Source organism: Mercenaria mercenaria, chromosome 2 (genome assembly GCF_021730395.1).
Source record: "Mercenaria mercenaria strain notata chromosome 2, MADL_Memer_1, whole genome shotgun sequence".
Classification (NCBI taxonomy): Eukaryota; Metazoa; Mollusca; class Bivalvia; order Venerida; family Veneridae; genus Mercenaria; species Mercenaria mercenaria.
The window spans coordinates 7,298,456-7,313,166 of record NC_069362.1 but is presented as its reverse complement, the minus strand read 5'-3'; positions in this window follow the sequence as shown (position 1 = coordinate 7,313,166).

Sequence of the window (14,711 nt, the reverse complement as noted above, 5' to 3'; positions counted from 1 at the left end):
CTTTTTAAATTTTTCAACAATTTTATTAGTATCTCCAGTAAAGTTTCCAGTAAGCTTCGCTGCAGCTAAATTTCCAACTTCTGTTCCAACCTTTTTTGTTCCACTTTCAAGTGCTGCTTTTCCTGCTGTTTCCAAAGCTTTTTTTCCAGCTGTGCTAATTGAAGATGCAACTCCGCTTGAAAACAATTTCGTTAAAGTGTCAAAGATACCTGTTCCAAGGACCGCGTCCTCGGAGACCACAGGTATTCCATGTATGATTTCTTTTCCCGTGTGAGCATCAACATAAATAAATATTCCTTTATTTTTGTCATAAACTTTCTTGTACATTATATAAAACTAAAATTTATAATTTCATAATAAAAGTTTTAAAACTTTAGTTTTAATTAATTTCTTTTAAAATTAGTGTAAAACTTGTTTCAACCTCATTAAAATTAATTATTCTACCAAATACATCTGTAATATATATTCTAATTGAATTTATAATATATCTATTAATTTCAGAATATCCAACTCTTTGTGGTTCTTTTGTAAAAGGATAAGCTCTTGTTAAATCTGCAGTACTTAAAGCATAGATAATATCACTGAAATTACCATCAACAAGTGAATTATCAATAAGATCACAATGAATATAAATTGTATCCACAGAGTTAGTTATATTTGGTGTTTTAGTTCCCCATTCAGTTTTGTTTACAATTTTTTTCTCAAATCCAAGCAATGTATGAAAATTTGACATTCTTAAATCCAACATAAAATTATCTGTAATTTAAATCAAAATCTTAAAACTACTTAAATCAAATTCCAAACTTATTGGAGCAATTTCTGATTTATCAAATTCATAATCACCATTACTTATTAATGTTTCCCTAATATAATTATTAATATCTGTGTAACTGTAAGAACCATTTGTAAATATGATATCTTTCCATTCTTTACCATTATTATAACGAATTCTTTTATTGTCATATTCATCACTAATATTATGCCAAGAATAGGTCATAGTGTTAATACTATCCAAACCAACAACATAAGTTTTATTTTTATCTAAAATTAAAGAACGACTAAATCTGATTGTAAAATCACTCGGTTTATTTTTATCATCTTTAACTGTTTCAGAACTTAATACTATTTTTTGTTCCATTTATATAATTATTAAAGTTTAAATTCAAGAAAAATAATTTTTATATAACTTTTCATGTTGTTCTGGTAAGAGTGAATTCATTTTTAATAGTTCATCAATTATTCTAATACCTTCATTTTTTAGTTCTTCATTATTATTTCCAGCATCAATTGAACCACAAATTAACTCCAAGTCATTAACCAATTCTTTTGGATTACATGGACAAACGTCATAACCTTGTCCCCTAATTACTTTTTTAAATTTCATAGATCTTTTATTGATAGGTAATCCTGACTTTTCTGTTAATTCTTTAAATATTTTTATTGAATGAATTGAATGTTTTTTATTATTGTTATATCTTTTATTAATCAAATCAATTAAATCATCATCTACTTTAGTGTTAATTACTTCTTTTCCAGTTATTCTATCCTTAGCAATTAATTTGTTTTGACCATAAAATTTATTTAAGTTAATAATTAAATTTCCATATTGTCCATTTGGTGAAACTTTATATGGGTTATGATGTTTTATTCCTTGTCCATATGTAGAAGCCATATCAAGAATATTATTTAACCTGTCTTTGTACTTTATGAGTTCATCTCGATCATGTTTTAATTCTTTTACTTCTTTTTGTTAATTTGGATCTTTTGAATTTGATTTGTAAGCTATTGGACCATTTAATTTTTTAATATCTTCAGTAACACCATCTATTGTAGCTTTAAGATTGTCTTTATGTATTTTATTAAGATCAAATATATTTGCAGTTAAAAAGTCAAACAATTCAGACGGTTTGTAATATCCATATTCTTCTAAAACATCATTATCCAGAAAAGCATCTAAATCTACTGTAGGTATTTCCTTTGCTTTCGGTCTTGTTCCAACAATTTCAGGAAATTCTTCAGGAAATTCTCTAGTGTCTTCAAACTCATCATCTTCATCATCCAAACCCATATGATCTTTCGGCGGTAATAATCGTATTGGTTCTTGGAATAGCTGTGGTAAACCCTGATATGTTTGTATTAGCGAGTAAGATATGGAACAAAAAATGGCAAAGATGTTCCCCTTTGTGAAGAAAGCACCAAAGTTTGCATGAAATTACTTTAAGGTATCCAAAATCCTACAAAAGGAGGAGACACGCTATATCTGCCCTGGAACCTCCTTTTAAATCAGTTTAAAAATGGGAGGTAAAAATGTCTTGAAAATAATTATATTTTTTCCTTTAAATTGAAATTTATCTATAAAGTAATGTTTCATATGATCTAAACATGGAAAACATATCACTAGCATAGCCAAACAACCATTTGGTATTGACAATATACAAAGTTTACTACAAAACACTCTTATTTCTAAAGATACATACTAAAAAGGGAGGTAATCAGATTTTACTGTATGTTTAATTTCAAAACTGCGTGTGAAAAGATGTTTCTTATGAAGAAAAAATGAAAGTTGTATTATAAAGTGTTATAAAGTATACTGGATCAGAAATGGACTACATATACGATGTGTTGGCTTGAATAGACCAAAACATGAGGCCCCAAAGGGGAACTACCTTTTATTTATTTCAATTAAATATATCTACAACAATTTCAAAAATGTTAATTCATTACCTTAACCAATTATAACCATTGACACAAAATTTATTCAATTACATTTTATACACACTCAATATACATGACTCAGGAAAAATAATATGAGGTCCTTCAAGGGGAAATTGTTCAAAATCACATTTTAAAGGCAAATTAATGTTTTTCAATCGTTAAAATATCATATTTCTGAACTTAACATGAGTAAAAAAACAGAATTCATAGATCAAATATATATGTAAAAATTTATCAAAAAAAGAAAAAATATTCACATGTTTTGGTCCATGAGTTGACCTATATATCTGTATTTTTTTAGGGCAATAGATTTATATAAAAAGGGAGGCCCTTCAATGGATCATTTTTGTATGTTACATAACAGTATAATCATATAAACATACCCATGTTTTCAAATTAAATGACTCATCCAAAGACCCATAAAATATAAGAAACTGATATTTACACCCATTCAATAGATATCTAAAAATTGTAACAGGTTTCCCAGTACTTCTCTAATACGTTTGACAAATTTATATTTCTTATACATGAACGTGTTATTGCACTGGCATTTAATTGGTTCTATGAAGTGTACATAGTAATGAAAGTCAAGTGTCATTACTGGTCAATCCAGATTCAACAGAATTAAGCAATGCAAGGGTCGCAATTAAGGTATACAGACACTAAATAGAAAACTGGCGCGGAAAAAATCATGGTAGTTGCAAAATGGCGCATTCAAAGAGTCCTCCTTCTTTGCTCTGTAGAGCTTTTTTCCTTCCTTTTTTACATTTTGTTTGCTGAAATCACATAACAGATCTATCCTTGACATATAGGAAGCATTTTCGCAATAATATGATAGCATGACAGATTTATTATGGAAATGTAGGTCATACAATTTGGGGTATCATTTTTAGTTGATATTGTAGTTGGTTTGTTTGACTGAAGTACATGACTCCCATTTGATGTTTTTTTTCAGCACTGACAATATTCTTTAAGAAAATGTAATATGGAGCTGCGTTCAATAAACGCTTGATGCCCCCAGTGGCATCCTTGTCGATAGATTTTGCACCTAAGTCCAAAACGAGGTCAAGGTCAAGGTCAAACTGAGGTCAGGTGATGTTTGAAGATGAGGAATGGTCACAGTTTACATCTGTATAAGTATCAATTCATTCTTGTAAGGGGTACTGATGCTAGACGAAACGGTCCTATTTGGTTAACCAACAGATGGCCCATATAAAGCAACCTAAGTTCAAAATGAGGCCAAGGACAAAGTCAAACTGAGGTCAGGTGATGTCTGAAGATGAGGAATGGTCACATGTTACATCTGCATTAGTATCAAGTCATTCTAGTAAGGGGTATTGATGCTAGACGAAACGGTCCCACTTGGTTAACCTCGTACGGACGGACAGGACAATCACTATATGCCTCCCGCATCAGTAGATGCTGGGGGCATAAAAATGTAAGCTACAGACATTTAAAACGGGTCCTGCTCTGTGCTGTAGCCATTTGAAATTTGTCAACTTTATCTGGAATAAAGAAGGCCAGCTGTTTAGTATGTTCATACCTTAATGTCTCTCCACAAACATGGCTTCATATATAAATATTAGAAATGTGAACATCAGGTAATTTAGATGTTTTCATTCTGTCTATTTCCTTTAGGAACTAGAATTTTATCTGGCACCATTTACTGACTTACAGCTTGATACCTTTGTTCATAACATGACCATGTATTGTTCCAAAAGTTTGAAGTCACAGTATGTGGTGAACTAACTGGTATGCGACATGGAACACATTCGTTTGCCGTAGATGCATAAAAACAAAACCACAAAGGGATAATGTTACGAGCAACCAACACTGATACACTCTGTTACTTTCTATAGTAAAACAGTTTGCTAGTTGTTAGCTGTAGCTTCATTTGGTCAAACAGTTCTGGTACATGCTGACTAATTCCGTAGTAAGCTGTCTTTTTGGCATAAAAACAAAAATCCAAAAGGAAACGACACATGAAAGAACGTAGACTTTAAGCTAACATTCTTTATAATGCATTATCTGTTTGTGATACTGTCTCAATAAGTTTGCAGAAATATCAAAATGAAGCCAGAGAATATATTTTCTTAAGCAATTAGACTTATTGAAAGCACCCCCTGAGAGATGTTCACGTATGTAGCAAATATCATTGTATCAAGCAGGTTGTAGACAGGCTAATATATTTTAAGGAAACATTATTTATAAACTTATCGATTAATCTTTACCTTCAAAAATCTACATCTAACTCTAGTTGGTATGACCTTCTTTATTTCTGTATCATATTTTCATCTTAAACTATTTTTATATGTAACTATTTGCGTTCTTGGGGTGTCTGCAGTAAATCACTGCACTTTAGAAATGTTTATAGTTATAAGCTCTGTGGAGGGGTTCAGTGAGAGAGACCGTCTAGTGGTAAAGGTGTTGTTAGATCAATAGGAAGGTCGTTGGTTCAAACCGTGCAAAGGTTAATCTATTATACAATACCAGTGATATTTTCAAGAAAGCGGAATTTAGACTGATTCTAAAACTTGAAATCTTTATCTAATTCAAATAAATTAGTATTGAATATAGTATAAATTAATAATAAATACAACAATACATTTAGTTCACATTCCATTTTCTTTTATTTTAAAGAAAGCGTTAGGATGATCGTATGCTTTAGCTTGAAGTCATTACTTGTCTTGAAAAACATATAAATTATGTTTTGTATCATACGTTTTACATGAATTTAAATTAGATATTGAATTACAAGAAAAACACAAAATAACCCCTTCTATAGCTGCTCTTTTTGAATGCTTAATAATATGCATAGGGAAATCGAACTATCGGTACCCCATGTAAGTATAAGTACTGTAAAATCGGTTATATGAATTACAGTATGTAGTACTACGTATATGTGAACTTGTTTTTATAAAATACCCTTAATGAACCTCAAAATGTAAAGAATGTTTAAATAATACTTTGATATGATTAAATACTAAAATTAGTTTTGTTTACCTGAGTGATATAATATTCACACTTAAAAATAAAGTCATCCTGTAAATAAACAATTTTCCCCCTTTTAGGGCCTCATCTATGTCATCTGTTAGAGTCCTATATATCAAATGTATATAAAATGTAACTAAATAAATATTATGTCAATAATAGCTACTTATTTTGGTTTTAAATTAACCTTTTGGACATTGCTTTCAAAAATATATGATTAAAATATATAAAATATTGGTCCCTTTTTTGGGGCCTCATTTTAAGCTAATTGGGGTTAGCGAACTGCGTGTCTCCTCCTTTTTTTGGATTCAGCATACTTCAAAATAGTTACATACAAAGTTTGGTGCTTTCTTCACAAAAGGAAACATCTTTTTCCTATAACCTACTCACTATATGTCTTTCATTTCATCACCTAGTAACGCTAATTGTTGTTTTATTCCAGGTAATGCTTTTAACTGACTTGATAATTGTTCTTTTTGACTTTCTATTTTTTCAGTAATTGGCTTATAAATTTCAGTATACATATCCCGATTTGTAGCTTTTCTTATTTTTTCTCTCATTATTTCTTCTCTAAGAGCTCTCATCTTTTGTCCGACTAATTTTTTTCTTATTCTTATTTCATTAAGTTTTGATTGCATTTATATAATAATGTAAGATAATGTAAGATATTGTAAAATAATGTAAAATAATGTAATATTATATAAATGGAAATTCCAAATTATGATACAAAAAGTGATAAATCCAATAACTTTACACAATTTTATCCTTTTATGCCAGATTCATGTTTTAGAATGTTAATATGTGGATCGTCTGGATCTGGAAAAAGAAATACATTAATGCATATACTTCGAAAACCTCTTATATATTATGATAAATTATACGTGTATGCTAAAAACCTAGAACAATCTAAATATCAAGATTTAATTAACAACTTAAACCAAATTGCAAAAAAAATTAAAGTAGATCCAAATGAAATACTTGAATGTTCTAATAATGAAATAATTGATGTTAATGATCTTGAATCAGAAAAACAAAAAGTAGTAATATTTGATGATTTTGTATGTGAAGATAAAAAAGTTCAAAATGAAATAACAAAATACTTTATTCAAGGACGTCACAAAAACTGTTGTGTTATTTATTTAAGTCAGTCTTACTATAAAACACCAAAAGATATTCGAATTAACTGTTCACATTATATTTTATTTGAAAGTCCAGGTAAACGAGAAAATGATATGATTTGTAATGAACAAAATATTAACCCTAACTCTTTTGCTAATGCAACAAATCAAAAATATGATTTCTTATATATTGACAAACCAAGGAAGTTTTTAAGAAAAAACTTTACAGGAATTATATAGATGGGAGTTTTTAATGATGTAAAACAAATAAGTGAACCTGAAAGTATAAGTAAAGTTAAATTTGATATTGATTTAAGTGATTATGCTACTAAAAAACAATACAAAAAACTTAGAAAGGACATGGAATCATATCTTCACAGAAATAAGGAACTTGATAACACAATGAACAGAGCATTAGATATGGGAGGTAATAAAATAATCAACCTAGGAAATCCTGATAAATCCACTGATGTAGTTCCAATACGGTTTTTATATAAAAAAATTCAAAGTGTAATAGATGACTATAATCTTGAAGATGTCAAAAGTATAAAACAAACACTAGAAGCAGAAGTAAAGAATATTGAAGAATTAACAAAAGATTTTAAAAAGAATTCATTATTGATAGTTGAATTACAAGGTAAAATTGAAGAAGAAATGAAAGCTATGACTGATTCTATTAAAGAACTTGAAGAGAAATCTGATTTGACAGATGACAATATAAAAAAAGTATTTAGAACCAATTTTGAAAAGTTATACACTCAAGTTCAAGAATTAAAAGATAGTATGATTAAACATGAAGAACTAAAAGACAAGATTATTGAAGCTGAGAAAAAGTTACAAAATATGTATCAGTTAGAAATCAGAACAGAAATAAATAAACTAAATACTGAAACTGAAAATAAGCATAAAGATTTATTAGAATTAATTTCAAATAAACTTGCAAAATATAAATCTGAATTGGAAAAGGCAGCTTCACAAAGAGGTGATGATCATGACACAGCATTAGAGGATTTTAAAAAAGAGCTAAATTCTAAAATAGATGACTTTAAAAAACAAATTCGAAATTGGATTAGTATTGTTGACAACCGTCACAATTTAAAGTATGCAGACTTAAGTAATATTACAAAAAAATTACAAGATGATATTAATGAATTTAATGCTAAAGTTGAAGAACATAAAAATGAACTGGACTTTGTAGTTGAAAAATCAGTTAAACAAGGAGAGTTAATTACTGCTAATACTGAAGCAATTAACATAATTAATAATCAGCTAGAAAATTTCAAGAAACAACTTGTAGACCTGATTAATAATGTTGATGCACATCACAATATAAAGTACGAAGAGTTAAGTAAACTTAAAGGTTTATTACAAAAAGATATTAATGAATTTAATGATAAATTTAATGATAAAATTAAAAAAATAATAAATGATTTGGACTCTGTAGTTGAAATATCAGCTAAACAAGGAGAATCAATCACTGCTAATACCCAAGTAATTACTGCTAATACTAAAGCAATAACCGCTAATGTCGAAGAAATTACCACTAATACTCAAGAAATTACAAAAGTAAAAAATGTTTTCTTAAAACAAGAAACACAGTTAGCTAGAACAAAGAATACTGTTGATAGTTTATCTGCTTCTGAAGTTGCTACAACAAAACGACTTGATGATTTAGCTGAAATAATTCTTAAACTTAAAAAGAAAGACAGGAAAATAGAAGAAAAACTAGAAAAAGTAAAACGTGAAGTGTTTCTCTTTGAATACTATTATAATCATACTTTTGATTACATACAAATGAAAAAGTATTTTGACCGTCGTGGTGCCTGGATATATTCAACATATAAAAATATGGCCGATCTGAACTATTTAAATATATTTGAAATTGGATCTGGAATTATCGTAGATTATAGAGATTTTATACTCATAGACCAAAAATATAAAATAGATGTACTAGATATGCTTTTGAGTGGTGTGTTTATAGTCAGAAAAACCGGAACTTATATAATAGATATTAAGATTTTATTAAAGGGTGCGAGCTCTATAGGTGAACCGGATAAACCGACTAAAAGCCCAATATCACATTTTATATTTAGGTGGCGGAATTATAGGCCTCAGGATGATGTTTTATTTTTTGGTATATTTGATAATGTAAATATAACAGCTGAGGCAGCTGAGGACTTTGACACTGATAAGTTAATATCTATGTATAAGAAAAAAATTAAAATTTATCTAAAACAAGGGACAATGTTTGATATTCATCCTTATAACGATTCAGCATCTAAAGAAGTAACATTTATGCTTTTGATGGGTAGTTACATCAGATTCTACATATCGGATGAACCTGTATCTTATGATGGAAACAGACTTTTGGATTAAAAGTTTAATTAAAGTTTTAATTAATATGTGTACCCTAATAATATACTTACTAATTGAAAATAAGATCAAATACATTACATTTTATTAATAAAAATAATCTGCCAAAGTTTTGCCAAAGTTCTGCCAAGTGGCAGGAATGTGGCAGTGTCTGCCAACCTGGCAAAAAAAATGGCAGGCTTTTGATTGGTTAAATTTGCGGTTTCCCACATAACCATTTTTAAAAAATGCACTTGATTTACCTATGACACTTATATTAAATCAGCTGTAAAACGTAAATCGATCACAAGGAAGTTTAAACGAATTGCACTACAAATGTAAACATATCGGTTAACTTTATGAATGAAAGTAAATACCAATAAAGCGACACCGGTGTCGCTTTACAAACGATATTGATTGATAAACTTGTTAAAGAAAACGACACCGGTGTCGTTAAATTTTGAGGGTACAAGTGTACCGAGTGCAATCGAAGACTGTAGGTCTGACTGGGTCAAAGACCCCGAAGGTTTCAGCTTCGCGAGTTAGTATTATAAGTTTAGGGTTGGGTTAATTGCTGGGTTTAAAACCTGTGGATTTTAAATTGTCCAGCATTGGTCGGTTTTTTAGAAGTGGTCAAAAGGTCAAGTGGGGTCAGATGTTTCAAAAACGCTATATTTAATACTACTAGGGAGAGCCGAAATGTGGTGTTTATTTGGAGGTGGCGTTTATTCACAGGTTAAATTACACTGTAAATGTTAAATTGGAAAACAAAACATGTGGTCTTTAGAGCCAGCTGGTCTCTGTTCAGAGGTTGTCTTTAACACAGGTTTGACTGTATATATTTTAGGATTGAGTCGGAAGTAGGTTGATTGTGTGTGTGCGTGGGGATGGGGCGTGAAACCACGAGAATATATGAAGGAACACTCAAAAGTAAAAAAAAAAATTTTCGAGTGAATAGGGAGGAAAGCGTGGGTGCGGGAGTGCGGTGACGAGATACTAAAAGGCAATATTAAGCAACACAAGAAACAAGAAAAAAGTTGAGGATGGAGATAGGATACGGGAAATGTAGACACAATATCAAGAAACACAAGTAACTGAAAGTAATTGGGGCGTAATATCAGGATAGATAGGGTGGGTAATGTAGGTAGAGGGCAGAAGACGGGACACTGAGAGTCAATACCAACAAGCAAAAACATCAAGAGATCACAGAGTGATCTTGGCGCCCACCATTTAGCCATATTTGATTGTTCCAAATTCCAAGACTAGCTCAAGGTCAAAATCAAGGTCAAATTTCATTTCAGTACAAACCACTGTGCATGTGGTCCATGCATGTGGTCCAAATTTGAAAGCTGTAGCTTGACAAATGTGAAATAGGTCAAAAGATCAATTTAAAGGTCAAAGTTCATTTCGGTATACACAACTATGCATGTGCTTCAAATTTGGAGGCTGCAGCTTGAGAAATGTGAAAGTAGGTACTAGATAAAAATTTCAATTTCAACTCAGAACACGAAAATATGCATGTGGTCCAAATTTGAAGCCTGTAGCTTTAGAAATGTGAAAGTAGGTCACTAGGTCAATCTCAAGATCAAAGTTCATTTCGGTACACAAAACTATGCATGTGGTTCAAATTTGAAGGCTGTAGCTTGAGAAATGTGAAAGTAGGTCACTAGGTCAATCTCAAGATCAAAGTTCATTTCGGTACACAAAACTATGCATGTGGTTCAAATTTGAAGGCTGTAGCTTGAGAAATGTGAAAGTAGGTCACTAGGTCAAAATCAAGGTCAAATTTCATTCCGGAACAAAAAACTATGCATGTGGTCCAAATTTGAAGGCTGTTGCTTGAGAAATGTGAAAGTAGGTCACTAGGTCAAAATCAAGGTCAGATTTCATTTCGGAACACAAAACTATGCATGTGGTCCAAATTTGAAGCCTGTACCTTCAAAAATGTGAAAGTAGGTCACTAGGTCAATGTCAAGGTCAAAGTTTTTTTCGGTACACAAAACTATGCATGTAGTCCAAATTTGAAGGCTGTAGCTTGAGAAATGTGAAAATAGGTCACTAGGTCAATGTCAAGGTCAAAGTTCATTTCGGTACACAAAACTATGCACGTGGTCCAAATTTGAAGGCTGTAGCTTGTGAAATGTGAAAGTAGGTCACTAGGTCAAAATCAAGGTCAAATTTCATTTCGGAACACAAAACTATGCATGTGGTCCAAATTTGAAGCCTGTACCTTCAAAAATGTGAAAGTAGGTCACTAGGTCAATGTCATGATCAAAAATTTTTCTGATGCACAAAACTATGCACGTCGTCCAGATTTGAAGGCTGTAGCTACAGAAATGTGAAAGTAGGTCACTAGGTCAAAATCAAGGTCAACTCATGTCAATGTTCATCTTGCCACTCAAAACTATACATGTGGTCCAAATTTGAATGTTGTAGGTTATTGAAAAGAAGATTTTAAAAGCTTTTCCCTATATAAGTCTATATGAACCATGTGACCCCCGGGGCGGGGCCATATTTGACCCTAGGGGGATAATTTGAATAAACTTGGTATAGAACCACTAGATGATGCTACATTACAAATATCACAGCCCTCTAGGCTTTGTGGTTTGGACAAGAAGATTTTCAAAGTGTTTTGTCTATATAAGTTTTTATAAACCATGTGACTCCAGGCGGAGCCATATTTGACCCGAAGGATATAATTTGAATCATCTTGGTAGAGGACCACTAGATGATGCTTCATACCAAATATTAAAGCCCTAGGCTCTGTGGTTTTGGACAAGAAGATTTTCAAACATTTTCCCTATATAAATCTATGTAAATTATAAAAATTAAAAAAAGGGCCATAACTCACTCAAAAATTATTGAACCAGTCTAATTTTCAGGGGGACACAACTAGGGTACCAATACATCATTCTGACAAAGTTTGGTCAAAATTCCCCCAGTAGTTTCTGAGGAGATGCGATAACGAGAAATTTTTAACGGACGGAATGACGGACGGACGGACCACGGACGAAGAGTGATTTGAATAGGGCTAAAAAGGCCATAAAGGCCAAAATTTTGGTAGAGGGTTACACATGTAAAGTTTAAATGGAATTTATTTTGAAATTGTGCTAGTTTTTTTTCTGACACTTTTCTAAGTGTCCACTTTATACTCATACGAATACTATATCCAAATACGAAAAAGTGACATATCTCTGGTGGCCATCTTTTCGACAAACTGGAAAAAATCTTAATAAACTTGGTACAGTTTACCGAAGAAACGTACTAGTATCTGTATCATAATGTAAAATAGATTTATGTTTAGATCAAACATTCTGACCATTTTATGTAAATCACGCAGATAATTAACCAAGTTTTTTCTCAAGGATTTGATCTATTGCCCCTCGTAACAAAGTTACAATATTTAACATTGATTTTGAACAGGCAGTCTGGCCAAGTGTCACAAAGACTAAGTATAGTAGTCGTAACTTGACCGCGATGGTTGACCTTAGGCTGATTCATATCGATTATTTCATTGTAGAAATAAAGGGGTGCTTAGGGTAGCCATGTATGTTTATATTGAATTAATTTGTTTACAATGCACTCCTTTTCAATAACAGGTTGTGCCTCATTATGTATTATAATACAAAGGTCAACCATCGGGGTCAAGTTGCGTCCACTATACAAAATGTGACGTCTAGAGTGTTTACAAAGTTTTTCTTTGATTTGACCTAGTTTCTGACCTCAGGTAACTCAGTTTTCAACTTGGCCTATGTGCCATGGAGAAAAACATTCTGACAAAGGTTTATGATGATCACGTAACAAATGTGGCTTCTAGTCTGGTAATACGGTTTTTCTATGATTTGCCCCATTTACCTAGTTTAAAACTGCAACAAACCCAGTAAAACGGTTAAAATCTGACCTGAATATTTCATAGACAAACATTCTAGCAATTTTTATGAGAATCAAATGGAAAATGTGAACTCTAGAGTGTAAACAATATTGCTCTATGATTTGACCTAGTGACCTAGTTTTTATCTTAGGTAAACAAGTTTTAAACTTGACCTAGATTTCATTAAGAAAAACACTCTGAAAAAGCTATATGAAGATCAAACAGACGAATAGCCTCAGGGTTTTTCTATGATCTGACTTGGATACCTAATGTTTGACCTCAGGTTATCCAATATTTCCAGTTTTATCTCTCATAAGAATCTAGCATTTTCATTAGATGAAAGATGGTCACATGGCGGCCGCCTATAATTCTGCGGAGGGTCAGTAGGTTTTCATGTCGTTCTAGGCAAACGCCTCATCCCCCATTAATCAACTTGACCCCACATTTTATGACAACTGCTTATAATAATCAAGTAGAAAATGTGACCTCTAACGTGCTAACATGATTTTTGTATGATTTGACCAAATGGCCTAGTTTAAGACCCAATGTAACCTTTACCTAGATTTGGAGCAATCTGACAAACGATCTCGTCCAAGATTTTATTGAGGGTAAAATTATTACCAAGTTTCCAAATTTGTGGCCTCTGGATGTTAACAGATGTTCACGATCGCGAGATGGACGATTTACATAGGGTGGTTACAAGATTACAAAAAAAGAAAGATTGCGTTTCGGTGGGTAGGGGATGGGGCAGATAGATTGACGAATACAGTATTTTATTCCTTCTTCGACTTCAAAGCAGGGTGTAACAAAATATATTCAAGAAGAGAAAAGAAACTGAAGCTTGAAATTTAAAATTGTAAAGAAATAGTAAAGTACAAAAAAAGGATATTTATATCAAAATAACAGCAGGAGTTACGGACCTTTTGACATTCAATTGGTTTTACCATGGCATCGAATTATGAGTTTTCTTCAGTTCAGATGAGAAATGACTGTGATTGTTATGAGCTTGCTGAGAATGGTTAACAAGTTTTCAACGCACGGCATCGACGCCGTGGGTATCGCAGTACCTCTCCTGACTTTCGTCGCGGCGAGCTTAAAAGGAAACAGACTATTACATGTGTTTTATCAAAATCAGATCATTATCTTGACATTATCATCCATTAAAGACACACCACAAAATAACTGTATTCTTTTGTATTTCCATGATGGTAATTATACATGATTTGCATGAAAAATATGAGATATACAAGAATTTAGTTTCAAACAGACAGTGACATATATTAGGCCAACATTTTATTGAATTAATGTAGCAATATGTACATAAATTAGTGTATTTAATTAAATTTTAATCACATTTTGTTTCTACACTGTAAGTTAGTTATTAATCTATATTCTTAAAACTATGCTGAAAAGAGATTGACTGAATAAGTTGTGGAAACACATTATTCAGGAAGGGCCTAAATTGTCAAACTGAAAACTTGTAGTACAACTGAATATTACCTGTATTATAAGAATGATTTTCATGAAGTTTTTGTGGGTGAAAAAAGTAGGTCACTAGGTCTGGTGGGTCTTTAAGGATGTACGATCAAATTTTTCTACTATTAAGAATTTTTTCATACTCTGTGAGCTTGAAGAGCATTAGTTTGTAAGACAAATAAATAAGG